Source organism: Hemicordylus capensis, chromosome 17 (assembly GCF_027244095.1).
Source record: "Hemicordylus capensis ecotype Gifberg chromosome 17, rHemCap1.1.pri, whole genome shotgun sequence".
NCBI classification, from domain to species: Eukaryota; Metazoa; Chordata; class Lepidosauria; order Squamata; family Cordylidae; genus Hemicordylus; species Hemicordylus capensis.
In genome coordinates, this window is record NC_069673.1 from 771,507 (window position 1) to 785,428 (window position 13,922).

Genomic DNA, 13,922 nt, shown 5'->3' on the forward strand with positions numbered 1-13,922 from the left:
TCCTCCGTGTAGGCCTCAGTGAAGCCTGAACTCGAGTAGGGCCCAAGCCAGCCAGGAAGGAAGGAGGAGGCAGCCGGAGTGGCCACCCCTGCTCTCTGCAGCAGAAGACCTCTTGCTGCCCTGCCCTGCCCTGCCCAGCCCAGCCCAGCCTTGGCCAGGTAGTGTGTGAACTCCTTTTTGTGGTTACCTTCCCCTGCCTTCCCCCGGATATATAGGCATCTGCTTGCCATAGGGCTTTGATATGGGGGGGGAGGGACTGATAAGTCTCTGGATATTTATTTTTAAACAGCTTGGAAAATGTGCTGGCTTAAAAAAAAAAAAAACCAATCTAAAAAGTCCTATAAGTGGCTTGTTTCATGGCAGAAAATTGCAAAAACTTCTGGAAGAAACAGTATTATATTTATTTTATTCATTCATTCATTCATTTATAAATGTACTTCTGTTCAAGTTGTTTTGCAACCCAGAAGGTCTGAGTGAGAACTGTGAAGCAGGTGTGGTGCTTTGATTTGATTTGATTTCTCTTGCATGTGAACTGCTCTCCAATAACTGGCAGGGACTTTCAGGGTAAATCTGGCCCACCTGTGAATGCAGCACCTCCGTTCCAGAGGAGATGTGTGTTAAAGGGCTTTAAAAGCCTCCTGTGAAAAATCTCCTGGAATCGAACTTGACTGAATTTGTTCAGAATTCTGAGAAAACAAACATAGGCTCACCCTGCATGGTTGAAAGTCTCCTTTGCTAATCTGCAGCGAGGGGGCCATTGTAATAATTTGTCTTTCTAGTGTGTTCTGGGCATTAAATGTAGCACAAATATATAGTACTCAATGTATATCACTATATATTGTGACGTGTGCGTGTGTGTATTCAGTGAAATGTATTTCCAGGCAGCATACTTATTTTGAAATATCAGACTTAAATCCTTGGGGGTCTGGGGTGTGTGGAGGCCCTGGACTTTGAGGGGGGGGGGCATTTTGAAATCTTGTCTCTGGGCCCACTCCAACCTTGCTACGCCCCTGCAACACACACACACACACCCTATGAATTTATAGAACATCACCCTAAATTATTTTTAAAAAGGTTTTGTGAATTGTGGACGATGCAAGTCATTTAATGGTACCAGAGAAAGACATGCTGTTCTGGTAGCTCCAGGTCTTAACACTCACATCAATTTCGGAGGATGAATCCAACTGAAGGAAGCCCGGGCGGGTGCGTGGCTGGGGGAGTCAGCCATGTGACTTGCCTCTGGGGGGCCCCCCAAGGCAGTGGGCCCACAGACAACTGTCTCCCCTTGCCCTATTATAGTTATGCCCCTGCTTTCAGGGAAAGGGAATTCCATAGATGCTTTATGGGGTTGAGGTATATGGAGTAGGTTGGGAAGAACAAATCATCACCCAGCTGGAAACTGCTCAAAAAACTCCCTTTTAAGGAAAGTCCTGTGCCTCCTCCAGGGTACCCCTGCTGCCTACTTAAGAATTGAGCTAGGCCTCCCTTCTTTGTCAGTTAGAGTATATCCTGTTTTGATAAATTATTTCAAGAAGTTAGACAACCTCTCAGATCGCCCCTCAGCTAAACCTGGCCCTAATGAGTGTTTGGAAAAGAACTGATGTTCTGTGTGGTTGTCTCGTAGGATCGGGTTCTTTGCCACCAACTGCAGAGTTATGGCTTGGGAGTAGAGAATGAATTAGAGATTGGCTTTTTGCACGAGACGCTGGCAGAGATGCTGCTATGGTTCAACTTTCTAGCTTTTCCTCCTGGTTTCAACACTATCAGAGACATAAAACCTTTGGGGGGGGCAATATTTGACTAACTTTCTGTTCTTATCTATGGAATTCCTTGCCCTGGGATATGGTGATGGCCACCAGCTTGGATGGCTATAAAAGGGGCTTAGACAGATTCATGGAGGACAGGTCTGTCCATGGCTACTAGCCTGGCTGGGTGCAAGGCAGCTATGCAACTGGTGACTTGCATCGTCCTTTCCCCCTCATATTTGCATGGGCGAATGTATGAGGGCCAGTAAACCGCCCTGAGCCATTTTTGGAAGGGCGGTATAGAAATCAAATAAATAAATAAACAAATAAATAAATAATGCTACAAATATTTATATACCGCTCTTCATCCAAGGTTCTCAAAGAGGTTTATATAGATATAAATAAATAAGATAAGATGGCTCGCTCTTTCCAAAGGGCTCACAATCTAAAAAGAAACGTAAGATAGACACCAGCAACAGCCCCTGGAGGGATGCTATGCTGGGGATGGAGAGGGCCAGTTGCTGTCCCCTTGCTAAATAAAGGGAATCGCCACTTTCTGTAAGGTGCCTCTTTGCTCATTTAGCCATTATGCAGCAGGTGGGGCTGATTCTCTCTGTACACACAGCCTCGCTGGGGAGGAGGTACCTCTGGGCATGCGCCTTCCTCGTAGAATGGAAAAAACACAGCCCTCCCTCCTCGTGTTTCTGGAAGAAGTGTTTGTTGGGCAGTGTGGAGGCTGGCTTCTGGAGGCTTTTGGAATAAGTGCAGGGGGGAGGCAGAAGGAGGCCCAGCTTCTGGAGAGGCACAAGGTCCTCAGGGTGGGTCTCCCACAGTTCAGCTCTCCAGTGGTCTTCCATGGGGCTCTTCCACCAAGGCAAGGGTTTTTGCAGAATGCTGGCCAAAGCGTCTTCGCTGGTCCTGTTGGGGCGGAGGTTGCAGGACTGGGAGCAGAGTGGCCAGGCTGGCTAATGCAGCAGAGGGCTCTTCTTAATTGCTTCTCCTTCGCTCCATCAGGATAATTTATGTGTGTGTCCCTGGTATATCTGTTCAGAGGCAGGTCCAGCTGAGCCATCAAGTTGCCTTTGGAGCTGGTGGGCTTCCGTGGTGGAGGGTTGCCCAGTCTGCTCTCTGTGATGGGACAGATGGAGCCACTTCCTCTCCTCTTCCAGAGCAACACCTTCTGATTGCCTTTGCTAGCCCCTTTAAAAGGAGCAGGCCAGGCCGGGAATGCACTGCATAGCCCCAGAGAAAGGCAATGTCTGTGGAACGTGTGAGAGGGTGTTTGAGGAGAGAAGGCCAGAGAGGTCTTGTTTGGGGGTCCCTCTGAACTAGCCAGGTGACTCGGTAAGGTAAAGTGTGCCATCAAGTCGATTCCGACTCCTGGCACCCCACAGTGCCCTGCGGTTGTCTTGGGGAGAATCCAGGAGGGGTTGACCATGGCCTCCTCCCACACAGGCTGAGATGATGCCTTTCAGCACCTTCCTAGATTGCTGCTGCCCAATATAGTACCAGCGGGGATTTGAACCGGCAAACTTCTGCTAGTCAGCAGAGGCTCTTCAGTTTCGAATTTGGTTCCTGCCTCCACTCCAAAGCAACCAGTGATTCTCCATGTTCAGCCAACAGTAGGCGCCGCCGATGCCGGCTTCATGTGATAAAAATCTGTCTGCCTTGCTATTTCAGGCATAGCTGTTCTCAGCACAGCATGTCCTGGCAGGATGTTCCTGAGAAAGGCACGGGCAGTTTCATAAAGAGGAACAGCCCACCCACCCCCACCCCGCTCCCAAAGTGTAGTCTCAGGACAAGAGTCCATGGGCTAGATTCCCACTCGGCGTAAATGCAAGCCCGCAGCCTTCACTCGCTCCTGTTGGTCTAAAACAGACCCCACCTGCTAGTTCTCCTTGCCCTTGCTCAATTCTGATCCCAAGTTTGCTTCCAGGGGATGTTGCAGTTGGTTTTTTAAATGCTGCCCGGCATTGCTGCCCACGCAGGTGGGAGAGCTGCCAGCTTCTTCCTCGTGGTCTCCAGAAGTGAGAGCCCTGGGTGGGAGGGAAGGAGCTGAGCTCTCTGTCAAATGTGTGCAAATGCCTGCCTCTCAACACTCAGGCGTTGTGGAGGACATGCAGCAGATGGTCAGATGTATTACACAAACACATACAGTATAGGAAGCTGCCTTCCACTGAGTCCAACCCTTGGTCCGTCTAGCTCAGTATCGCCCACCCTGACTGGCAGCAGCTCTCTGAGGTTACAGGCTCAGGGGTCTTGCCCAGCCCTACCTGGAGATGCTGCCAGGGACTGAACTTGGGGCCTCCTGCAGGCGAAGCGGAGGTTGTGGAATGAGCTACGCCCTGATGGCGACATATTAGAGGCCCATCTGGCTTTTGCCTATATTTTCAGCCACCTAAGCAAAGCCACCATGGCAAAGAATTCCATAGATTCTTGATAAGTGTTAATAGAATTCCTGTGACTCTGGATGGGCGGGAGACGCTTGCCCACCCTTTTGCCAGTGGGCCGCCCAGCTTCCACGTCTGCCAGAGCCCTTCAGTGCCCTGAAGGTGGTGCTCCTTCTCCATCCTCCCCTGCAGTGTGACTTTACCACCAGCTCCTGTGCTTAATCCTGGCTGGCACGGAGTGGTGGGCTAAGCCAGGACTCAACTGGCAGCACATCTCCCCTTCTGACAGCTCACCGCTCCACTTGTAGGAGGAGGACTTCTCATTATGTAGATGTTTGACATGTTGTGCAAGGGCCCCCCCTTGCACAAAATGTGCTGATGATCAACAGCTGATGATCAACATGATCAATATGGCTGATGACCAACAGCTCCAGGGGGGCCAGCCGATCTTGCAGTGGTGTTTCATCTTCCCAAGCCAGAGGGAGTCTCCCCACCTGCCCCCGGCAGATTTTTGCTAAGGTCCTCCAGTTGCTCGCTGCAGTTACCTAGCTCTGCGCACAATCTTTGTTCAGAGGGAGGTGTTGTTGTTATTTTAAACAAAAGAAATCTAAGCAAAAATCCCACTTGAGTTCACAGTTGTATGTTCTGATTCGACCTGTAATCATCAGGCTAGAGTGAAAATTCCCAAATGGTGCATTGGGGCACCTTAGCATGTAGTGGTGAAATTGGAGCTGGGGATTTGGGAGCACACCCCCACCCCAACCCCTGCCCCAGCTTGGAACTCCTCAAGCCCTTCTAATCAGGGTCAAACCTCTCTGGAGATCAGACTCATCTTGGAAAGCGCCCAAATGCCTCCCTGCTGACTGCCATCCCTTCCTTTCCCCCATCCTAGGATTGCTGAGCAGAGGTAGGGAAAGATCGCCACTGGGCTGCTGCTGGGGTCTCTGTTGGGCTCTGGTCAGGGCTACCAGGAGCCATGGGAAGGATTGTCCCCCTGGATCCTGCCGTCCCCGGATGTCTTGAGTTCAGATCTTGCCTCAGCATTTTAGTAGATCCCCAAAGCACTCCACTATATTATCTCTTTGAGCTTCACAAGAGCCCTGTAAGGCAGTCAAAGCTTGGGCCTTTTTGACAGGGGGTGATGGGAGTTGTAGTCCAACAGCATCTGGGGATCCAAGCTGGAGAACCCACCCATGCTGTAAGTCATGTCAGTAATTACTCTATACTCCGGACTGGAGGCCAGGGAGATGGTGAGGCAGAGCTTTGACTGAAGAGAGTGCCTCATGAGTGGCTGGCAGAGGCAACATTTGTACCAGGGACAGCTTGGTTCACAGCTCAGTATCCTGGTCCAGGCAGAGGGTCAATCGCCAAGGGGAGAAGAAGGGAAGAAGAGGGAAGAAGAAGGATTCAGACCCTGGACAGCTCTAAGGGATGCTCAGCAAGAAAAAGGCTCAGAACCTTGGATAGCTCCAAAGAGGACTGCAAGAGAGCTCTGGGTTCAAGAAAAGATGGAGGTTGCTTCAGCAGATGCTTGGAGCAGGCTGCTGGTTTCTGTGGGTGCTGCCCAGGTAGAGTAGATCAGCCCCTTCCCTTCTCTGGGGAAAGCCCCGTAGTTTGAGGGGTCAATTTTTAAGCACTGGATCCAGCAGCATTGGGGGATCTCTCGGTGGCCTGCCAACTCCTCAAGGGACTCCTCCAAGTCAGAGGATGGACCATGTCCTTGGGTCAAGGTGGGCGTGCTGCCTCCGGCCCCCCTAGATCTCCTAGCATGCGGCGGGAGCGGGGGTCCAGGTGGCACAGAGTTGTCCAGGGTCTAGGCTATAGGATCTTCTGCTCTCACTAGGAACATAGGAAGCTGCCTTCTACTGAGTCAGACCCTTGATCCATCTAGCTCAGTACTGTCTACACTGACTGGCAGCAGCTCCTCCAGGGTTCCAGGCAGGCGTCTCTCCCAGCCCTAACTAGAGATGCTGCCAGGGATTGAACCTGCAACCTTCTGCATGCAAAGCAGATGCTTTCCCACTGAGCTATGGTCTCACCCTCTCATTCCCTGAATGGTATACCTCATCCCCACGTTGTCAGGCGTGGGGGGTCTGTGGATTTCGTTAGCGCCCCTCCCTCCGCACTTCCCTCCTCCCCCAGGACTTCCGCGACTCTCCCCTTTTGCACCAGGGAGAGTGATCTGAATTCTCCCCGCCTTCCATATTCTCCGCCGGGATGGAGCATTTAAGTATTCTGCACCATCTCCCCTGCTTCACAGGCGTTCCAATCGTTATGACAGAAGGGGGACTAATTTGAGCCGTAATTATGCAAATCTGTCTTGACGGGAATCTCAGCAGATAGGTGATTTGGGGCATGGCACCTCCCTCCCTCCCCTCCCCCACTGCATGACTGCCCCAATTTCCATCTTGAAATAACATCTGCCATTAGTAATTGGACAGATCCGAGGTGGCAAACACACCTGGAAGCCAGAGCCACCTGCAGTGGCGGGCTCCTTCCCGGGGTTCTCTGCTGGGTCGAGGGCTGGACAGGGAGGGGGCCTTTCTTCTGACCGATGGGGAATAAGCCAAGGGACACCCCTGACAATGCTGCCCCTTTGGGCTTGCCGGCACAGCGTGAGATCCAGAGGGGACCGGAAGTTTGCAAAGTCTCCACAATATGTTACTGTCTGATCTCATTGCTCTCCTTCCGCTGCCTGTCAGTGATGGTAGGTGGCGGGTAGTTCTCCCAGTCTTGGGCTGCCTCTCAGGGATGGTGGCCAAAAAGAGCGGTGGGTGCGGAAGCAGCAGCAGCAGCCGCTGTGATGCCAAGAAGCTTTGGCTTCTTGCTGGGTTTGCTAGAGCCAAAATAAAGTCCCAAGGCAGCAGGGAAGGGCGTGGAGGAGTGGAGGGAGTCCCCAGGGGCCTGGGGCAGACTCCCTAAGGCAGGGGTTCTCAACGTGTGGGTCCCCAGGTGTAATTGGACTTCAGCCCCCATAATTCCCAACCCAAGGCCACTGGGGCTGGGGATCATGGGAGTTGAAGTCCAATAACATCTGGGGACCCACACGTTGAGAAACCCTGCCCTAAAGGATCATGGCCACCCAAATGATCCTCCCCATCCACTGAGATTAGCAGGAAGATGCCCCTTGGTGTGGCCCACCCCCATTCTGAAGCAAGGCTGGTCCCAAGCACTGCATTGGCCCTTTTCCGATCGACTGTTTCCTCGCCAATTCCCGCCCCCTCCTGTGCCTTGAGTGGGGGGGGGTCGTCTCCGGCACCGAGCCCCATTTCACTGGCGGGCATCAAATGCGAGGGCTTCGCTGGAAAGCAGGCATTCTCTCCAAACAGAGATGGGCTGGAGCTCCGGGGCCGAGCGTCTGCTTGGCATGCAGAAGGCCCCAAGTTCAACCCCTGGCGGCATCTCCAGGAGGGGCTAGAAAGGACGCCGGCCCCGCTGCCACCAGACCAATGGTTTGGCTCAGCAGAAAGCAGGTCCCTACATTCCAAACGGCTCCCGAGGTTATAAACCTCCACCCTGTCCCCCTTTAAATGCCTAAATAAAAAGACTCCCCCCCCTCCCCGCTGCTGTAGCTTCTTCTGGTGGAAAAGGTGCCTCAGCCCCTTGACCTCCTCGCTTCAGCCTCCCTCCCTCCATGGGGCCAGGATCTTTGAGAGAGCTGGTCAGGTATCAGGGCAGCGGGTGTCTAATTTTCTGCAGCCCCTCCCAGATCTCAGGGCTGCCGGCTCCCCTTCACTTGGGTGCTCAGCAAGGCAGTGGGAGAGGCTGGAGGCCTCTGGACCAGGGGGAGTGCAGACCCGGGGATTCAAAGGGGCTCCGGAGTGGCGTTGGATTTCTAATTATCCCCCATTAATGAGCACCCGTGATGTTTCAAGGGGTTCCTCTGGGGCTAAACACAGACCCAGGCAACTTTAATTACTTTGCACGCTTTCTGCGCCTGTCTGCATGAATCCCTTCACTTCCCCCCACCTTGGCCCTGCCTGACTCTGCTGCTTTGAAAATGTTTGGTGCAGGGATTTATTATTATTATCGGGCATGGAATCTGACTCTCTCGTATTCTTGATTTTCATTCTGATCACATCCTGGGCAAAGTTGCAAGAGCTGGAGGATAAATGAGGAGTGGTGTGGCTGTAGAAAAGGATCTTTCTTCTCCATCCGGAGGAGAGCAGGCAGTTGTGAAAGTGTGCAGGGCCCCTGGGATGTCCTGTGAGCAAGGGGTCAGGATGTCTGGGCTCTGTTCAGCCTCTGCAACAGGGAAGGGATTGCCTCTGAACATTCAATAACTCTTAACTGTATGAATTTCAGTTGATGTTTTGCATCATGTTTCGATTAAATGGGCATAAATCTGCATTTAGATAAAAATGATAGTTTTGAATCAAGAAGCACCTTTGCATCATTCTTGGATGACGCAAGAGTGTGGCACAGCAAGCCTCATGTCAGAAGAGGTATTCCCTCTTGTCTGAGAGCAAAATGGGAATGCCTCAATGGTGATGGCCCCGGCTGTGAGACTGCTCTTCCTGATGATGCATTTATGTGTCATAGTAAGCACCATTTTAGAAGAGGGATTCTCTGTTAAAATTAAAAAGAGGCATCCCCCCTCTTCTAGAGAAAAGTGGGAATGCCTCTTATTTTAGAATGGATTGGAAGGAGTGGGGGTGGGTTGTGCAGGCCCTCATTTACAATGGTGTGGTGGGGCTAGGGGCTAGCAGATGGTATCATCCAGACCAGTCTGCTGTAAACGGAAAGAGAATAAATACGCCAGTGCATGTGCCCACAACTTAAGAGGCCAGGCCAAGGGAAATGTGCTCTGTTTCCCACCCAGCCCTTATGTGCTCCCTCCTCAGTGGGCACGTGCAACTTCTCCGCTGTTTCTCAGTGAGGACTAGCCACACACACTGCACAAGTTTCCCTGGCAGGGAGCTGGTCTGTTTGCAGTGTGGATCGTGGGTGTGTTCTCAGCTGTCCTTTTGGTTCTGTGGAGCAGCAGAGGAGCTGGTGGGATGAGCCTGTGCTTCACATGGGCTGCTAGGCATGTGCCCCGGAAAATATGCCCCAGCAGAACTCCCCCTCTGCAGCACACAGACATGTCACCACTGTGGGACAAGCACCCTTCGAGGGAGAAGGCTTGAGCACCGTGGCCATGGATGGCGGAGGTGAGCAATGGTTTCTTGTGGCTGTGCCCTGATTTGGAATTAAATTCAGCAGGTGGCTTGCTTTTTGATTTATAGCCATCAGCCCCAGGTTTGTGAGGTGGGGCAAATGACAAAGTTCAAAATGAGTGAGAAATAGACACTTCGTAGACCCCTGTAGTGGCAGAAGGCACCTGTTAGGATGGCAGCCAGCACTTCCAGGAGATGATCTCCCCCTGCCCCGCTCTTCTTCCCCTCTTCCTCTTCCTCCCCTCCTCCTCCTCCTGCTCCTCCAATTCCCCTGGTAGTGTAGACAGATAAGGATCAAGCACATTGATGGCAGTAGGGTAGGTGTATCCACTGCTACCATCCATGAAAGTAAAATGGAAACCCAGACCAACACTGGCCCTTCCCTTCATGGCTGGCTGGTGAGTTCTTTTTCTGTCTGCTTTTGGCAAGAGAATGTCAGGGTTGATGTTTGGAGCTGGTCTTTTGGCAGTGAGCCTGAATTGTCCCCTTTGCTAAGCAAGACCTGCTTTGGTTTGCATTTGGATGGGAGGCTACATGTGAGCTCTGTAAGGTAGTCCCCCTAGGGGAGGGGGCTGTAGCTCAATGGAAGAGAATCTGCTTGGCACCCAGAAGGTCCCAGGTTCAATCCCAGGCAGCGTCTCCAGGTAGGGCTGGGAGCAACTTCTGCTTGGAACTGGACCACGGATCTGGTGCACAATATGTTGGGGTTTGCAATTATTTAGCAAAGCCCCTCCAAAGAGCCCACTCCAGTTACAGAGTAGAGTGCAGAATTTAGTTGTTGCAATTCTCTTAAGAACACACATGGAGACGGCAGCGGGGAAATAATGTGCCTAGGGAGCCAGAGATAGGAAAGACCTATCCTAACAATTAGCTACATAATGAATAGGTAGGGTGAGAGAGATGTTTCCATCTACTCTCTAAGAGGAAAGGAAAAGGACTGACTCAATCCAGGAGGTACTCGTGGAGTCATATAGAACAGGCAAGCAGGGACAGGTCAGGAGACCCTCACTAGTTCCCTCTGCCCCCATTAGGATAGTCGGTGCAAAAGGGCGACGCACTGGAACTCCACCTCCAACAGAATAAGGTAGTTTCCGACGTCTCCCTCGCTCTTGGCCTTTCCCAGGAAGGTTTTAGGGCCTTCCTTTCTGGAGATCTGGCCATGTTCCTGTATAAGCACCCTCCTCCACAGTCCTATGACAATCAGACTGAGCGAAGCTTGAGAGAAGACAACACCTGGCTTTGTGTTTAAAGGTTTAAGTTTAAAGGGTGGGGAGTGGAGAGCTGGTCTTGGGGTAGCAAGCATGATTTGTCCCCTTTGCTAAGCAGGGTCTGCCCTGGTTTGCATTTGAGTGGGAGACCAGAAGTGTGAGCACTGGAAGATCTTCCCCTCAGGGGATGGAGCCACTCTGGCAAGAGCAGAAGGTTCCAAGTTCCCTCCCTGGCAGCATCTCCAAGAGAGGGCTGAGAGACACTCCTGCCTGCAGCCTTGGAGAAGCTGCTGCCAGTCTGTGTAGAGTAGACAATACTAAGCTAGATGGACCAATGGTCTGACTCAGTATCTGGCAGCTTCCTATGTTCCTATGAGTGTGTGTGGACCCAAACCCACAGAGGGGCACTGTCAACTCTGCCAAGGAGAGCTTGGCTGCTTCCATCAGGCCGGCCCACCAGAGATTCCAAATGCAGTTTTGTTCAATATACATGAAGCAACCCAAGAACCAGTCACGCCTCGGGGAGCTGCGCTCCCTTTCGCTGGATAATATGATCAGCGTTGCTTTCATCTGGCATCAGATCAAACGGCAGCTGAGATCCGCCAGGGCTCTCTTGCATTGGGCAATCCTGTCTGTAGAAGGAGCTGGGGGTCCCCCACCCTTCCCCAGAGAGAAAAGCTTCCTAGAAAGAGACACCCACCATCTGGCATCCTAATATTGCTCAGGGAGTCCCAACCCTTTTGAAACAAGGGCACCCCCCCCCTTCTGAAGCACGCCTTCAGCTCAGGTAAAAACCCCACCGAGATTTTGAGTGTGTGTGTGTGTGTGGGGGTGTATTCACACACAAATTTAAATGTGGCAGTCATGAGGCAGGCAACTCCAGTCTCTGCTTATAGTTATGCCACCTAAAGACACAGCGGGGAAATGACTTGACTAGCAAGCCAGAGGTTGCCGGTTCGAATCTCTCCTGGTGCGTTTCCCAGACTATGGGAAACTCCTATATTACCGGGCAGCAGCGATCTAGGAAGATGCTGAAAGGTGTGGCCCCATTTGGGAGGGAGATCGATTGGGACTGAAATAATGCCCCCGCTTCTCATGGCCCCTGATGGGTGCCGGCCCGGGTTATTTGAACCCATTCGCCCAATGGTGGTGGCTCCACCCCGGACATGTAAGATATTCCCTTGGGGCTGGGGATGGGGCTGTAGCTCAGTGGAAGAAAACCGGCCTGCTTGCATGCAGAAGGTTCCAAGTTCCCTCTCTGGCAGCATCTCCAAGAGAGGGTTGAGAGAGACTCCTGCCTGCAACCTTGGAGAAGCTGCTGCCAGTCTGTGCAGACAATACTGAGCTAGGTGGACCAAGGGTCTGACTCAGTATATGGCAGCTTCCTATATTCCCTAAGATCTTTCCTGGCTCTGTGAGCCAGGAAGCATGTGAGCACTGTCTGCTGGAACCTTAGAGTTCTAGCATACTTAGAGTATGGCTCTATAGCTCAGTGGTAGAGTGTCTGCTTTGCATGCATGTTGTCCAAATGCAAACCAGGGCAGACCCTGCTTAGCAAAGGGGACTCATTCATGTGCCACCGGAGTTGGAGAGCAGAAAAGGTGCCTCTTGGCCCCACATGGCAGGGGCTGTCCAATAAATACTGGTCTTGTGATAGCAAGCATGAATTGTCCACTTTGCTAAGCAGGCACTCCCCTGGCTTGCATTTGCATGTAAGATATTCCCCCTTAGGGGAAGGGGCTGTAGCTCAGGGGAAGAGCACCTGCAGGCTTGCATGGAGAAGGCTCCAAGTTCCCTCCCTGGCAGCATCTCCAGTTTGGGCTGGGAAAGGCCCCTGTCTGAAATCTTGGCGAGCTGCTGCCAGCCAGTGTAGACAGCACCGAGCCAGATGGACCAAGGGTCTGACTCAGTAGAAGGCTGCTGCTTCCTGTGTCACCACACAAAGCTCTGCTCTTTCGCCCCACCTGGGAGATACTGTCTTTCCCATCATCATCCAGCTGAGCCCTCCCTGGGGAAGGAATGCTGTCATCTGTGACAGTTTTATGATGTGGAGTTGGGGCATCTGTGTGCCTCCTTGCCACGTGCCAAGAGGCGGAGCTGGAAGCGTCATTTCAGGCCCCCGCCAGGCACCTGCTGGCACTTTCTGGCTGTGCAAGAGGCCAACTCTTTTGCCAGATGTCTTTGGGGCAAGCCCAGGAGCTCAACCCGCAGTTGCTGGAGTGAGAGAGGACCCCGCAGAGTCCACTCTCTCTCTGCTGCGCCTCCCCAGTCTTAGATCTGCTCACCCCCATCTCTGGGTGGCAACCCCAGCGGAGCTCTCTCCTCTATTCCTGTTGGAGGTGGGACTCCAGCAGCATGGACTCTCAGTGCCAAGCCCTCCTGATGCTCACTAGGGGCTTTAGCAGCTTAGAAAGAGAGTGCAGGCGTCCTCCTTGCTTTGTTCTCCCAGAGTCAGTCTTTCAGTAGTCCTTCCCAGAGATAACAGTTAGTTCGTCTCTCTTTTCCCTTCAAGCATGAGCTCAGTTAGAACAGGCTGCAGGATTTCCTATTTCCCTTGGGCCTGCTCAACTTAGGCCCCCCAGCTGTTTTTGGACTACAACTCCCATAATCTCCAGCCACAGTGGCCAATAGCCAGGGATTATGGGAGTTGTAGGCCAACATCTGCAGGAGGGCTGAAGTTGAGCAGCCCTGGCTCACTCTACAGAAACCCTTTACTTGTTTTTGAAAATTAAACAATTGTCTCTAGATCTCCTGCTGCCTAAGTTCCCATTGTACTGATTTCATTCTGCTGCTAATAGGGGTAGGGCTGATATTCATTCCCAGCAATCGCCTCTCTGGCCCTTCTTGGACTCGGAGCCACTTGCTCACAGGGGAGCTCTCCAGGGTGCTGAACCCACCTGGCCTTGCCTCTTTTCCCTCTTCATAGAACCTATTATTCTCTGCCACCAGCAGAGAGTCACTCAAACTAGCTCGTAAGGATGGTTCTTTGCAAAACTTTTCCACCCGCAGGCCTGAAAATCTCCCAACCTGCCATCTCCCTCATTTCATCTCCCCTGAACTTGTGATTTGCCTAGACAGAAATATTAGAATCTCCAGCAGCAGCAGCAGCTGTTGCTGCCTCCACCTCCACCTCTTTCCCGGCAGGAGGCTGCAAATGAGTCCCCTTGCACAGCGCCCTGCATCACATTAGGGTGGGTTTCGCTTCCATAGTGCAGCTGTCAGGTACGGTCCAAATTTGCTACTCATACATTATACATAGAAGGCATCTTCATCTGTAGGCACACCAGCAAGTATTCACTCATGGCCAAAATATGAGAGAGTTAAAATCAGGGTGGGGGGGGGGGGGTAGGGAAGAAAAGCAGGTCATGTTGGCTTCACTTTGTTTTATTGTTTTCATGGGAACATAGGAGGCTGTGCTGC

The 13,922-nt window shown here is 52.1% G+C and overlaps 1 long non-coding RNA gene across 5 annotated transcripts in view; it reads left to right on the forward strand.

Annotated features, from left to right (window-relative positions):
- Positions 1 to 46: 46 nt before the first annotated feature.
- Positions 47 to 13,922, forward strand: part of LOC128338899 (uncharacterized) — a 62,742-nt gene continuing 48,866 nt past the window's right edge. For all 5 annotated transcript variants that reach the window (XR_008312741.1, XR_008312742.1, XR_008312743.1 and 2 more), the window contains exon 1: positions 47 to 158. This is a non-coding gene — a long non-coding RNA (uncharacterized LOC128338899). The remainder of the gene's footprint in view (positions 159 to 13,922) is intronic.